Source organism: Solanum pennellii, chromosome 2, assembly GCF_001406875.1.
Source record: "Solanum pennellii chromosome 2, SPENNV200".
NCBI lineage: Eukaryota > Viridiplantae > Streptophyta > Magnoliopsida > Solanales > Solanaceae > Solanum > Solanum pennellii.
Genome location: NC_028638.1, coordinates 3638187 through 3654952, shown reverse-complemented (window position 1 = coordinate 3654952; position 16766 = coordinate 3638187). Strand labels below are relative to the sequence as shown.

Below are 16766 nucleotides of genomic sequence, written 5' to 3'. Positions count from 1 at the left end.
CGCCCCACCCCAAAAAAAATTATTTTTAAAAAATATTTTCAATTTCATAAATTATTTTCTACTCTAGTAAAAATCAAAGATATTTTTCATTCATAAATCAAACACTAAAAATTATTTCTGAAAAATATATTTTCTACTCACCAACCAAACATGAGAAAATAAGTCCAAAATCTACTTGTTTTTCAAGAAAACATTTTCTAGGAAAACATTTTCCATGGAAAACATTTTCCTTCATACCAAACACACCCTAAGTGTAAATTAATCTATGAGAAAGAAGGCTAGCTCCGAGTGAGTATGGTAAGAGAAGTAGTTCTTGTAAAATAATGACACTAGATTGCAAAGCATTCCCTTCATATTCCTTAACCATGTGCCTACATGGGATGTGTCTAATTTCTACCATTGGCAAGTAGAATACCTTATCGGAGTAGGTTAAAACTTCGGATTCCATGCTTTTCTATCATGGTCTATGTAGTTTATTGCCTATTCTGATTATATAGATTACCTATTATTATTATAGAAGTTCTCTGAAGTTTTGGTGGTGGTATGTGACTCTATATAGACATTGCACAATAGGCTTTGAAGGTGTTATGTGGAGTTCCTAGGTCTTGTCCAAGACCATTACTTGAATGTCCTTTATGTGTTGAATGTCTCCTAAATAAACTGATAAAAGTAATGACTTAAGTTGAGAAAATATGTTAAATGAATAAGTACTTATCTAGAGTAGCTAAGGGTTGTCTAGTTAAGGTGTGAAGGGGGCATAGGAATGGTCACTTTGTATCTTACCTAAATGAGTCTTAAGAATGACTCTAGTTAAGGAAATAGTTGCATATGTGGACATGATCTAAACTTTGGAAGTCTTAAGGATTATTGACGTTGTCTTGAAGAGGTCAATCATGGATGTTATCTTCTTGATTTACTTAAGTAAGTCTTTTGACAGCCTTTGGTATGCAAATGTCATGTCATCTACATTTGATGTGTTTGATGTCTTGTAATTGTGTATGTGTCTTATTATAATTATTCTTGAGGATCATTTCGGTATGCTTAGGGAGGTTGTATGGGTGGTATCTCTTTGTGTTGCTTAGGATATATTTTAGTGAGAAGACTACATGTTAAGAAGCGTATAAGGAAGAAGTAAACAACTTCATTGTAACAGTGAATTCCTTCATTGTACAGTGAGTTGAGCTCACTGTAATGTTGGCTCAAAAATATGTTAAATTGTTTAAATGTTATCTTATGTGTTTGTAAGTTGTTAAATTTTGTTCTTATTATTACAATATGATTTTTTAAATGAAAAGATGCATATTTCCAATAAAATTCTATTTTCATGATTTTCATGCATTATGTCATACTTAGTACATGTGGTTGTACTAATCCATGTTTTTATCTATCTCTATAGTTATAGGTACGTGAGGAGAATTCGAGAAGTGAAGACTTGGAGTGTAGCATCATTCAAGTGAAGTTGACGTATGTCCTCATTCGATTCGAGGGAATAGATTGTCTTTTATGTTTCATATTGAAGTATTGTAATAGACTAAGTATTTCTATATTAGTATTGTGTATGGATCGTCTCCCAATTATTCTCGTGTCTTAAGTTTGATGAGATTAAGACTTAGTATTTCCTATGACTTTATATGAAAGAGTTTTTAAAGACTATAAAATGTTTTGTGAAAAGTTTTAATTCCGCACTACTTTTCATTTATGTATATGCGATGATTGATATGTAAGGGCTTGTACAAGACTCCTAGAGGTCAAGTACACCGGTTTCAATCCGACATTACCCCAAAATTCTAGGGTATGGTTTCGGCATGTGACAAATCCTTTGTCGAATAGGTAGTCTTTACGGGCAAGAAATGGGCCGATTTTGTCATTCTATTAACAATCACCCAAATAGAATCAGGCTGCCTTTGAGATCTTGGCAAGCCTATGATGAAGTCCATATTAATCATCTCCCACTTTTATTCCCGAAGTTCTCTATTATGAGCTAAACCTCTAGGCCTTTGGTGTTCTACATTCACTTGTTGGCTATTTGGGCACTTGACAAGAAACTCAACGATATCTTTCTTCATGCCTTCACATCAATATACCTCTCTCATGTCGCGGTACATCTTGGTGGAACCCGGATGGATGGAGTATCTTGAGCTATGAGCTTCCTCCATGATCCTATCTTGGAGTTCATCCACCCTTGGTACACATAATCTACCTTGACATTTCAGCACACAATATCCCCCTTGTTCAAAAGCCAATACTCTTTGCTTATGAACATTCTTCTTTAAGTCAAGCAAAATGGGGTCTTGGTCTTGATTCTCTTTCACCTCTGAAACTAATGATGACTCTGCTCTATTGCTCACTACTATGCCTCCTTCTGTGGAATCCATAAGTCTGACTCCCAAACGTGCAAGTCTGTGCACATATTTTGCTAACTTTATCTTTCCTTATTCAACATAGGAAGTACTTCCTATAGACAACCTGCTTAAGGCATCAACAACCACATTAGACTTACCTGGGTGGTATTGAATACTCATGACATAATACTTGAGTAATTCCAAACACCTCCTCTGTCTGAGATTGAGTTCTTTCTGAGTGAACACATATTTGAGACTCTTGTGGTCAGTGAATACGTCGACATGAATACCATACAAGTAGTGGCGCCATATCTTCAAAAAAACACTACTCCAGCCAATTCTAAGTCATGAGTTGGATAATTCTTCTCAAAAACCTTCAACTGTCTAGAGGCATAATGTATAACCTTGCCATTCTTCATCAATACGCATCCCAAACAAACTCTTGGTGCATCACAATACACAACAAAACCTTGAGTTCCTAGCGGTAAAATCAAAACTCGGGCGATCGTCCATCTCTTCTTCAACTCCTAAAAGCTTTTCTCACAAGCTTCAAACCATTGAAACTTGACTGCCTTCTGAGTTAACTTGGTCAAAGGAGACGAGATAGATGAAAACCCTTTTATAGATCTCCTATAACAGCCAGATAAACCCATGAATCTCCTTATATCTGTTGGATATTTGGGTCTAGGCCAACTCTGAACTTCTTCTATCTTCTGGGTGTCAACTCTAATCCCATCACCAGAAATAATGTGACCCAACAATACCACAGACTTAAGATAAAACTCACACTTGGAGAACTTGGTGTATAGCTTATTATCCTTCAAAGACTGCAGAACTATCATGAGGTGACTAGCATGATCTTCTTCATTTCTTAAATAAACCAGTATGTCATCAATGAAGACGATGACAAACAGATCTAAATAAGGTTTGAAGACTCTGTTCATGATATCCATAAATGTTGCAGTTGCATTCGTTAAACCAAACGACATGACCAATAATTCATAATGCCCATGCATTATTCTAAAAACTGTCTTTGGAATATCACATTCCTTAACTTTCAACTGATGATAGCCAGATATAAGGTCAATCTTGGAAAAGCAAGAAACACCTTGAAGTTGAGCAAAAAGATCATCTATACTTGGAAGTGGATATTTATTCTTGATGTTCACCTTATTCAATTGGCGGTAGTCTATACACATACTAAGGGAACCATCGTTATTCCTTACAAACAAAACCAGAGTGCCCCAAGGTGAGACACTTGGTCGAATGAAGCCTTTATCTAGAAAATCTTTCAATTGATCTTTTAACTCTTTTAACTCTGCTGGTGCCATTCTTTATGGTGGAATAGAGATAGGACGAGTATCTGGGATGACGTCTATACCGAAATCTATCCCTCTTTCAGGAGGGACTCCAGGTAGATCATTAGAAAAGAGTTTTGGGAACTCACTGACTATAGAGACTGTCTGAAGGGAAGGTACCTCAACACTTGAGTCATTAACTCGGACTAAGTGATAGATACACCCCTTTGAAACTAACTTCCTTGCCTTAAGGTATGTAATGAAATGACCCTTAGGCATTGCTGAACTACTAGTCCACACTATGACTAGCTCATTAGGAATTTGAAACTTGACGACTCGAGTTCTGCAATCTATTAATGCATTAAAGGCATGGAGCCAGTCCATACCTAGAATGACATCAAAATATACCATGTCTAACTCTTTTAAATCAATCATGGTACTCTTGTGATTGATGGAAGCAGGACAATCACGATAGACTCTTTCTGCTAGAATAGACTCCCCAACAGGTGTAGAAACAAAAAAGGGTTCACAAAGTTTTTCAGGAAGAATCTGAAGCTGATTTGCAACATATGGAGTTACAAAAGATAAACTTGCTCCTGAGTCTAAAAAGCATAAGCATAAAAAATAAAGACTTTGATCATACCCGTAACTACATCTAGAGAGTTCTCTTGCTCTTGGCGGCTAGTAATTGGATAAAAACGGTTTGTCCCCTGATACGATCAAACTTACTTCTCAAATAAGAAGTAAAGCAGTCGTATCAAGTAAAGAACCCAACTAATGAGGTTGGGATCGTTCCCACGAGGAAAATAGTTCAGACTTAACTTTAATCGATTATTACTACTATTTAGTCAATTATTTCTTTGGAAAGCAAATACAATAAAAGGGTTTTTTACATCTAAATGAATTAAAATAACTATCTAAACTAAAGGAGACAACTAACAGTTTCAAATGGTGGAGTTTAATCAATTAATAAAAGTAACTAGGGTTTACGTGTCCCCTACAGGTTCTAACTTGATAATTCTAACTATAATAATTCTTTCCTAGTATCTTGCATGCAAAGTGATAAGTTATGTATTTCTAAATCCTTGGTCCGGCATCTAGAAAATTTCACTCCTCACCTTGGTCCGGCTACGTGTGTTGCTATACTAACCCTTACGTTTACTTCATATTAAGCATCGTATTCGATATTTGACTAAGTTATCACCTCGTACCAATCAATACTAGCCTATTAGATAGTATACACTAAATCTATGTTGATAATTCTTTTCCTATTATCTACCTCCTTTGTCCGGCAAGTAGCATTAAGGAAAGTTCTAACGTTGGCCATCCGTTAAAAAGACTTCTAAGCGAAAGAATTATCAATACATGCAAGACACTATTCTAGAATTGTTATTTTTGTTATGTTTTACCTCATTATTCGCCTATGGTTCCCACAACCCTAGTTATGGAGTTTAGTTACCCGTAGTCATAATCATGATATTCAAATATGTAATATAAGAATTCATGCACTTACTTCAATGAGAAAGAATAAAATCCAGAAGTTGACTTGATTAATCAACAAAAATCACCAACAATCAATTACTGAAATTAATTGAAGACTAAAGATTCTCCAAAAGTGTAATAATAATCACAAAGCCTAATCCACAAAGAAGCTCAAATAATCAAGAGTCTAACCCCAAAAATGAGGTTTTTAAACTATTTATAAAAAACAAAAACCTAATTAAATAAGGACTCGATTTGCTGGAAATCTGTCAAAACGCGGATGGGTTGAAGGACCTCGCGACGGATCGTCGTGGTCACGACGGGCCGTCATGGACTCTGTCGTCCTATACTTGTGCAATTTCTTTTGTTGCTCTCTTCATTACCCTCTATGGCAGATATGACGGATCGTCACAGGCACAACGGTCCATCGAGGGTCTTCGTTCCAAAACACTTGAACTCTTGGAATTTGGGTACTAGGACTACTGCTCTTATCCTCATGATGAACTAGAAGTTTGGACCTTCATGGCTACGATGGTCCGTCACGCACTTCGTAACCCCACACTTGGTCAGAATTCCCCATCTTCCTTCAGGAGCTGCACTACGATGCCACCTACGGAACATCACGAGTACGGCGAACCGTCACAAGCTCCGTAGGTGGTACTTTTCTGCATTTCTTGCTCAAAAAACCTCTGCATTCATCTTTTAGACAGATTTCCTGCAAATAAAGAGAAACTTACATAAAAAGTAATACAAAAAGGCTTTTGGACACACTAAACTTAAGGAAAAAGCATTAAAAATACCGTGAAACCACGGTATGTCAACACCCTCAACTTAAATTCGTTGTTTGTCCTCAAGCGACGCACTATGACTCAATACAAAATCTTTGTACAATAGTATCCGTGTTTCATCTTTCGCAATCATTTGGCTATCAATCCCGATAAATCTCATCATATTTATGCATGCTATCACTATTAGGCTTGAATTATGTGGAATCAGACCATGACACAGACTCACCATGCACTAACACCTATCCTCTTTAATTTCTCATCGAGGTGCTCATATTTCCGGTATTGCAACTAGTGTCCTCACTTCAAAACAAAATCCTCATTTTTCACACAATGATTTCAGTTTGAGTATAAGGATTACTTTTCAACACTCACTCTCAGAACAAATTCACACTCATTCATACATATTTCCATAAGTTTGCCCTTATTTTCACTGATTTAAGTTCGCTATACAACTCTTAGGCTTGTAACATAGGCTCACGGTCAGGTAGGATACATTTAGGTACACTTTAGTGACTTTTGCCATCCTTGACATATCGGCTAAACATACAACTTTTTATCATTTTATTTCACCTAGTTTCTCAAATTCTTTCACCTTGCTATTTTCCCTTCATTCTTCATTTGTGTAAGTGACCCTCTTCTTTTCTTGCTTGTATTTATTGTATTTTTTTGTTTCACTTTTCTTTCAACTGATTCTTGAGTCACTTTACATTTGTTCTTTATCTCTCTTTGTTCTTTAAACCTCACTTTCCAAAGCATTCCTCATAATAGCCACCCTCAACTCATGGCTTTGTCATGAGTCAAAGTACACAATACCCAAAGTTGGGTCAGGGCCATAAAAAGGGTTGTTTACTGCATTAGTCACCCTCAACTTATGCTTTTGGCATAAGCTGAGGAGCACATGTCCAAGGAGGGACCAGGGCCAACACATTATTCTCAGAAAAGATCAGTTGGGGTTAAAAAGAAAGGTCTAGTTTAAGCTCAAATCATTTGGATCAAAGAAGGATTAATTTCATTTGGTTTTGCTTTTATTTAGGCTAAAAATGGGCTATATTGAACAAGGGCCTATGATCCTTTCCTAATTGTCTATTACAGCTTACTTTTAGCAGGACTAACCAGGCAAGTTCTAGCTCAGTACAAATAGTGGACCATTCAAATCTTCCTCACACTCACTTGACATCTCATTACTCTACCAGATTATCAAACACCTAGTTCGAACTAAAGACTTAGGGTCATGCAGTGGTGTACCTCTATGTCATGCTTAGAGCCACACATTTATCAATTACTATATCTAGTCATGCATCATTTTCATTTCATCAGTATATAATTTTAGCCATCATGCTTCAGAATTAAACTATGTACACAAGATATAGACATGCCGGTTCAACAGTAAAAATATTCTGTTGGGGAAGAAGAACACAGGCAAGAAAACCCCAAAAGAGGATAGTGAATTGGGCTACTCAGACTTCACCGTAGCACTCACTTTCCATTTACCCCCCTCCCCCCAACAAAAAGACATGAAATTGTCCCCAATTCATAAAAAAATTGAAATACAAGAGTGGTAGGTGAAGCAAACCTGGGGCGCAAAGCGCCGACGATCAGCAAGCTGGTGGGTCCGGTTCCCCGGAACCCACTACCTCTCTAATATGGACACTCTCAGTAGTTTCCTCAGCATCAAAAGCACTATCAGCAGTGCCTCCTCCTAGCTCCACATTTCTGGAGCTAGATGCTCCAGCAACTGACTCTACAGCCCTCATCCGACGCGCCTCCTCATCAGCAAGCGAGGCTCTCCTCGCAGCCTCCATCTCACAGCGCTCCTTCTTCCGTTCTCTAGCCTCATCCTCCTCTCGACCCCTAAGCCTCTTGGAATGCTCTCGAGGGGGAGGTGGTGGAATCTCAGAAGTGGTGAATAAGGCCGCCATCACTGTGTCTTCAGTAGGCTCTGTAGAAGGGGCCTCAGACTCAGGCACCCTAGCATCTAAGATCATATCGATGTCTGCGCGAAGACTGTCGACCGAAGCCTGAAGGTCGACAAATCCACCTGAGGGGCTAGCCGGGCTAGCACCCGCAACTCCAAGTGCTGATGAACCTCAATGATCTTCCGCTTTGTGTGCTGGACCATTCTCTGCTCCAAGCGTTCTTCTGCCTCACCAATAGACCTTTGCGTCCAAGGCTGGATGTGATGCAGAAGTGTAGTTCTGGACCCTAGCAAGTGGGACTAGAGCGGGAAAAGGGGCTGAGCGAGAGGAGCTCGGCGCAGTGCTATTACTCGGGATAGACTCGACCGGGGTAGTGTCAATGGAAGACGCCTGTGTAGCCGTGCGGGCCTGGGCTACCGTATCAGCCAGATTGTCACAAAGTGGAGGCATCTTTAGACGTGGTCTTCTGCGTGGATCCAACTTATTGGCCTCATCCCTAATGAGGTCGATATCAACAGTGCCCAGCGGGGTCTTGAGCTGATCAACGTGCCATATAGGCACACCTGTGGACTTGCATAGAGAAAATATCATGCACGGGAAAGGGTAGGTAGATGTGACCTTAAAAGCCCTCTTGTGCATGATCGCCTGTAGAAGCCAAGCAAAGTCCACCTCAAACCTGGCTATCATCGCCGCCATCAGTATTGCACGATCCCATGTGACTATATTATCAGCGGCTGTGGGGGAAAGGCAGTGGCGGACAATCAACCACAAAAACTTCGTCGTGAAGGTCAGGTTAGACTTCTTGATGGATCCCTTCGGCTCGGTCACCCAGTCAGCACCCTCTCCATCAACAGACAAGTGCAGGGCCATCCACCTCTTGATGGTCTCTCTCAGCGATGGCTCACGCAAGAATTGGCCATCTTTGACGGTTTGCCACCGGTAGTCAAACTCGGCGGTGAGAGAGGTTCGTTTGGCATCAGCATCCTCGCCGTATATATACCAGCGGATGGAAGGCAGGGAGATATCAACCTGAATGCCACGTACTCGGACATGCTCAAGTGGGGCCTGTTTGACGGGGGCAGCCCGCCTATCAATCTGTGATCTGAGAGTAGCCACGTAGGAGGCGTAGAACTCTCGCACCAACTCTTCACTATAACGTCCCAACGAACGCGCTGTCCACTCTAGTCATTGTCTGGTGAAGAGATTGTGGATCTCTGGCATAGTCGAGAGACTTCCCGTAAGGACCCGCCACTCCAATGTAAGTGTCCGTGTCATGACTCCTTTGTCATTCAGAAACTTTGCGTCTGAATAGACTTGATACTGCCCGTCAACATACCACCGGTCGGGCTGGTCGGCAACCTGGGCGAGAGCATGAGTCGGTGATTCGGGAGTGGATTCCGAACTGTCAGCCTCATCAGATGAGGCAGACTGTGCAGCTGTGGCGGGTGCAGGGACCTCAGCAGATCTGGAGGCTTCCTCTGACCACGAAACTCCTAAGGAGCCAGACGCTCCTTCTTCATGAGTAGTTCACCCAGAAGGTGTGCCGGTCAGTGTGCGCTGCTCATCAGACTGGGAGGCAGTGACTATGCCGGACGCCACCTTTCTAGGTGTGGCTCTGGCAGCACGTGCAGCTCGGGATGGGGTGGAAGTGTCTGGGGGCACGTACTCGGGGTCACGCTCATCATTAGAGCCAATGATCAGGCGGGCAGACGGGGTGACAGACTTCGATCGCCCACGTGCGTAAACTCGATCTTGTTTTGGTGCCATAATAGATAGTACTTGTAAAGAATCACTATTAGTAGTAGAAGGAGCAAACAAGACAAGAAAAACGACACAAAATAAATAAAAGAGTTAAGATGTAATGACATTTCTATAGTAACAGTGAAACACGACGGACCAGGTGACGACTCGTCGTGAGTACGACGGACCGTCATGGGGTCCGTCATGTCTTACTTGAACTATGTTTATGTGGAGACCCCTGAAGGAAAGTCTCTGGCAAGTATGAAGGATAAGCAGGACGAACTGTTGTGATGATGACGGTCCGTCATCGATGTCCGTCATGGGACACTTAGAAAAAATTATGGAGACCCTTAGGAGAGGGGTCTCTGACTGTCATGACGGTTACGCAGGACGGACCGTCGAGGGTATGACGGTCCTTCATAGGTGTCCGTCAGAGGACACTTGGAAAAAGTATGGAGACCTTTAGGAGAGGGGTCTCTGACCGTCATAACGGTTATGCAGGACGGACCGTCGAGAGTATGATGGTCCATTGTAGATGTCCGTTATAGGACACTTAGAAAAAGTGAGATACCCTTAAGAATAGGGTCTCTAACCGTCATGACGGTATGTGCAGGACGGACCGTTGTGATGATGACGGTCCGTCGCATGTGTTCGTTGAAGGACACTTAGAAAAAGTGGGAGACCCTTAGAAACAGGGTCTTTGACAACCAGAACGGTTGTGCAGGACGGACCATCGTGGGAAAGACGGTCCGTCGCATGTGTCCGTTGGTGGACACTTGGAGAAAAGTGGACAGTGGGGTGTCCGGGATGTTGGGACGGACCCAATGACGGTCCGTCGTGGGTACGGTGGTCCGTCATCGGGGTCTCGTTCTGTCATTCAATGACCGAACTGGGGATGCCCAATTCATCCCCTATGGCCCAAATGGAATTCTTAGTGTTTTAACCTACATTTGTCTAACCCAAATACCTAGTAAACTAGCAATGCTAAATCTCCTATTTCTAGAGTTTTAACAAGGCAATTTTGAGGGTTCTCAACCTAGGTCAGACAGAATATGCATTAAAGAATGAACCCATCAATAAAAAATAGGCTAATACTAATTGATAAACAAAAATGCAATGTAAATGGGTAGGAATCAGAGACACATACCTGAGAATTTTAGACAAACAAGCGAGGAAGGTACTTGGTGATCAAGTAGAGAACCACAGCAGCAGACTTCGACTAGTAGACAGTGGATTTTAGAAATTGGGGAATTTGGGAAAATGATCGGTTGAAAAAAGAGAGGTAGGAAATTGGAAGTTGAAAAGGGAGGGAAATGGGAGGAAGAGTGAAGGAAATGGGTGAAATGAAGGGGTTGGGTTTTTAACTGTTAAGAATTTTTAAAACCCCCAGCCGGGTCGGGTCGGGTACGCTTCATTAATTACGCGACGAGTCCCCGACGATGGTCTGTCGCATTTGTGACGCTCCGTTATTGGTTCCGTCTCGTGTGCCCTAGTTTTGAAAATAACAGAAAGACGTACCTGGCACGACGGATTCAAGCGACGGTCCGTCACGTGAGTGACGGGCCGTCGATCGGTCCGTCAGTGACTGCTGGAGAGTGATTTTCTGCAGAATTTCCTGGTGATGTGCCAGAAAATTTAAAACCCATTAGTAGAAAATGCTACCATTACTAAAAAGAAAAACTATAAGTATTCGGTTGCCTCCCAACAAGCGCCTGATTTAACGTCGCGGCACGACTGAGGACGCTTGATTACTCAGCCTTCATCAAGATGGTATGCCTCGATCCCTTCATTTGCCGATTTAGTTGCCCAAAATAGGATTTTATTCGTTCTCCATTCACCTTAAACCGCACTCAACTGCTCCATGAGGGGATAATTGGGTAATCAAGTAAGGGCCAGTCCATTTGGACTTGAGCTTGCCCGGAAGCCAACGCAACCTAGAACTATCTAAAAGCACCAAATCCTTAACCATAAACTCTCGTTTTTCACTTTTTAGGTCATTATCCTTCTTCATCTTTTCTTTATAGGATATAGAAGATACCGATTAGAACTCACCACTCTGCCTCATGGACCTACAAATGTTGAAGGTCGCTTCTTCATTGTTCAACCGAAATTTCATCTGCCACTTTTCCATATCAACTAAGGCTCTACCCGTAGCAAGGAATGGCCTCCCAAGAATAATAGGCACTTCAAAATCGACTTCAAAATCAAGAATAACAAAATCTGCCAGAAATATGAACGACTCCACTTTTACTAGCACATCCTGGAGTATCCCTATAGGCCTTTTCACTATTCGATCAGCCATCAGTAGCCGCATCGCAGTGGGCTTAGGGTCACCCAAGCCCAACATCTTGTAAATCTAGAGGGGCATGAGATTTATGCTTGCCCCCAGATCACATAATGCTTTCGCAAAATATAATGACCCGACTGTACAAGGAATAGTGAACGCACCCGGATCTTCTTTCTTTTGTACGAGAGATCTTGTAGCAATAGCAGTACAATGTTGCATTCTATCATCATCCTCGAAAGTGACCGATCTTTTCTTTGTAACCAGATCTTTCATATATTTGGCATAACCGGGCATTTGTTCTAGAGCTTCTACCAAAGAGACATTGATAGAAAGCTGCTTCAACATTATTATAAAACGCCGATATTTACCATCCTCGGTCTTTTCACTAATCTCTGAGGAAGGGGGGGTCTAGGCATGGGAATTACCTTTATAGGGACTTCTGCATCTTTTCTAGTGCTATCTTCTGCTTCACCACTACCATATGCCACTTTATCATTATCCTTTCTCACCGTTTCCTCATTAGACGGTATAGGTGGGTCAATGGTTTGCTTACCACCCCGAGTAGTGATTGCCATACAGTATGCATCATTTTTAGGATTTTGGACAGTGTTGGTAAGAAGAATGCCCGGTTGCGTGTGTGCACAGTCACAGATAATTGGGCTATTTGAAACTCGATCTGTTTAATTGATATTGCATGTGTATCGACTTTCTGCCCAATACCCGCTAAATCACTCCTTAACTCTTTAATGTGCTCATCATTAGCATTGAACCTCCTCATCATTTTGTGCAACATATCCTCAACTCGCGCCATACTATCTCCACCATCCCTAGGAGTGACTTCACGATATTGAGGAGGGACATAGGGCCCATTTCTATCATTTTTGTTACCATAGTTATCCCTGCTAAAGTTTTTGTCGCGGTTGTAGTTTCCATCTCCAACATAATGACCTTCACGGTTATATTAACCATAGATCCCACCTTGGTTCCCTTGACCTTGGCGCCAATTATCCTGATTTGAGACTTGGGCACTCGGTCGGAAACCTCCTGTCTGCTCATTTACTGCATAGGAATCCTCCACATAATAGCATTCATCATTTGGCGGTGGTGCTTTAGACAAGTAGTTAACTGCATTTATCTTTTCTGCACCCCCAGTGATATGTTTTAATACCAACCCAAGCTTAGTTCTCATCTGAGCCATCTCTTCACGAATCTCATCTGTGGCTGGGTTGTGAGTGGATTGCACTGCGAAGGTGTGTCTCCCATTATCTGACTTCCTAGTACTCCAAGCTTTATTGTTCCGGGAGATTTTCTCTAACTTTTAAGCAATCTCAGCATAAGGACAATCCTCATAAGAACTACACGCTATAGTATCCAACACCGCTTTATCATTATCATCCTGTCCACGATAGAAGTATTCCTTCAATGACTCATCATCTATGCGGTGATTGGCGATGCTTCTCAAGAATGAGGTGAATCTATCCCAAAAACTACTAACTGACTCTCCTGGTAGTACCACAAAGTTGTTCACTCTGTCTTTGTGGTTTAGTTTCTTGGAGACCGGGTAGTAGCGTGCTAAGAAAACATCCCTTAGTTGGTTCCAAGTGAAAATTGAGTTGTAAGGGAGCTCAGTGAACCAAATAGCAGCCTCTCCCGTCAGTGAGAGAGGAAACACTCTTAGCCCTATTACATCCAAGTCCAAGTCAGGCCTCCCTACACAACTTTTACACACTGCCCTTACTTTAGCTATATGGGCATGTGGATCCTCAGAAGATATCCCTGAAAACAAACCTCTGGCAGTGAGCATTTGCATCAGGCTACTAGTTACCACAAAGGTGTGGCCTGGACATAGTAAACTTAAGGAAAAATCATTAAAAATACCGTGAAACCACGGTATATCACCCCCCCTCTCTCGCCTGTATCAAAAGTGGCTCCTCAAGGTACATCCATGTCTGGTGGAGCAACTAATCAAGTTTGAGCTATTTTACCCGTATTTCCACCACCTTGCTTATTCTTAGGGCACTCTCTCATGAAGTGACCCTCTTGAACACACTTGAGACAACCTGTCTGGCCATCACGACATTTACTAGGCTGGACCTACCACATGCAGAAGCCCAACTACCTCCTTGTTCCACACTATCTTGGGACTGGGCTGGCCTAGCCTTAAAGTTCTGCGAATTCTGGCCATTATACTCACCTTTGTTTCTGGGCATAGGTGCACTAGAAACCCCTTTGATTTCTGAAAATGTGGTCGACTTAAACCACCCTTGTTTTGACCAGACTCATTCCGAGTCTTCTTTTTTTTAATTTGATATTCCTCTTTGTCTCTCAGCTTAGCCTCTTCAACTTGTTGCACATTGACCATAAGCCTTGATATGTCCATGTCACCAATCAATATTGCAGGCCTACCTTCCTTGCTTGAAGCACGACCCAAACTGGAAATAAACAAGATCATTCTGCTCGTCATATCCTTCACCATTTCCAGAGCATAGTAAGGTAGTTAGGTGAATTTCAACACATACTCATGAGTGTGGAGTCCTGTTTCAAAGTGAGGAACTATTGTACTTTTGTTTCCTTCAATTCTCGAGGAAAGAACCTCTCCAAGAAGGATTCTTCGAAACAAGCCCAACTTAGAGGTGTTGCATCCTCAACCGTGCCCTCCTTCCATTGGTCAAACCAATTCCTAGCCACATTTTTCATTTGATATGCAGCTAATTCAACCCACTCGACATCAACCACATGCATTACCTCAAACACCTTCTTCAACTCTTCCACAAAGTTCTCCGGATCCTCAGTAGTGCTTGATCCAGTGAAGCTAGGAGGATTCATTCTCAAAAACTCACAAACCCTTGAGGTTTCAGCTCTTCATGTCGAGCTCCTCTCTATTGCCTGACTTGGTTAGTGACCACTTGGCTTAGAGCCCGGATAGCTTCCCGGAACTCAGCATTGGTAATCTCTCATTGGGGTTGCACATCGGGTGCATTGGGTAACTCTTGTTCCTCAACATTTCTCTTGGCTGGTCGACCTCTGACTTCTCTTCGTGGAGGCATGATGATCTAAAACCCGTGCAAGCATGAATTAGAGAGAGACTTTTTAGAGATAAACTCTAACGCATGAAAAGAATGTGAAGAAGTGAGATGTTCCTAAATGTTGTAGCCTCCTAATCATAGATGTGGCGTGATTCACACCGATGACTAAGACTGTACATACCCGACTTCATATACTCCCTAGGACTCTTGAAATCTATACTCTGATAACAAGTTTGCCAAGCCTGGAGTCTACACCCTGGATATGGCCAGCATTCGAAGACCATTGTTGGCCCCCAAGCAACCCCTTGTCCTGACTTATTTAACTCCGAGGAAGACTTAACTCAACTCAATCAAGAAATAGATCATGATTAAAATAAATATGTAGTATAATAATCTGGCCAAAATGACACTTAAGTCTCAACACTTGAACATATGAAGTCATAAAACAAAACATACTCTAAAACTGAACTACTAAATGTATGTCTATCTATCTATGAAGCCTATAATAACTGCGATAAATGTTGGGACAAACCCCACAACATCCTGATTAACTAAGATAAAGAAACAAATAAAGGGATGTCCTCCTGAATGCAAGGAGTCTCACCAAGTGAATACGGAGTGCTCAACTCGATCAATGGTGCTGATCCTGGTTACATGCGTCTGCATCATAAAACGATGCAGGCAAGTAGCGTTAGTACATTGAATGTACGCATATGCGAGTTGGAATACTAAACAACAACTTAAGCTTGAGGAGATTAAGATGAACTTAACTTGGTTTTGCTCAACTCAAGAATATTCTTAACTCAATGTGTATATACAATGCAATTTAAAACACACATGCAATATATATATATATATATATATATATGTATGTATATATATATATATATAAAGCTCGTAAAACAGTGAAAACAACTCAGTTAGTTAATGAAAATGCAATCACTACGCAACTTTACTTATATAAGAAAGTAATATAGTATTTTGGGAGATTTTCTAACCAAAAACCACCACTATGAGCCTAAGTGATGATATAGTGTATCGCCCACGCTTCTAGAACTAGCCTATACTTTGTTGTCACATAGAACTTCACAACTTAGTCAATCTAGTAGCTTAAATTACGTGATCATCTAAAAAGTATGACCCTTTAAAATCGATGATGGCTAAATTGTTTGCACGGAAACTCAATTTAATAAAAACTATTATCCCCACACTGGTGCTCAATAATACTCCCATAATAAACTTTATCTCATGCTTTAAAAATAACCTNTATATATATATATATATATATAAAGCTTGTAAACAATAAAACAAGTTAGTTCTTTAAAGAAGTGCAATAAAAAACTCATCTACTTATATATGAAAGTAATATAACTTTGAGTTTCTGTTGCGAGAAAAGACATAAAGTCACCACTGATGTTGTCTCGGATTTGCAAAAAGACACATTAACTTTGTAACAATCCTACTACCCCACTAAACAATTTTGAACATATATTATTATACCATTTTTCGATCAGCCCCAAATTTTAAGAAGCAAGTGTATTTACACACCAATCATTATATGATATATGTTAATTTTATTTAAAATGCTATAAAGAATTTGACCAAAAGAGAAAAAACAAAATAAAAAAATGGGAGTAGGCTCAATTTGACATGGGATGTAGAAAAAAATGGAGGAATGAACCACTTGAAAGTGGGAGGTGGGAGATGAAGTGAAATTTAAGATAAATCAAAATTAAAAGTCAAAAAGTAAGAGAGAGAAATAATGTTTTAAAAAAAGATAAGGAAAAAACTTAAGAAAAAAATACATTTTAAATAAAATTAACATGTGTCATATAATGATTGGTGTGTAAATCACTTGCTTCTTAAAACTTGGGGCGGATCGAAAAA

At 40.8% G+C, this 16766-nt stretch overlaps 1 pseudogene; it reads right to left on the bottom strand.

Moving 5' to 3' along the window:
* Positions 1-14900, bottom strand: part of LOC107009668 — a 32394-nt pseudogene extending 17494 nt beyond the window's left edge.
* Between the last annotated feature and the right edge of the window lie 1866 nt (positions 14901-16766).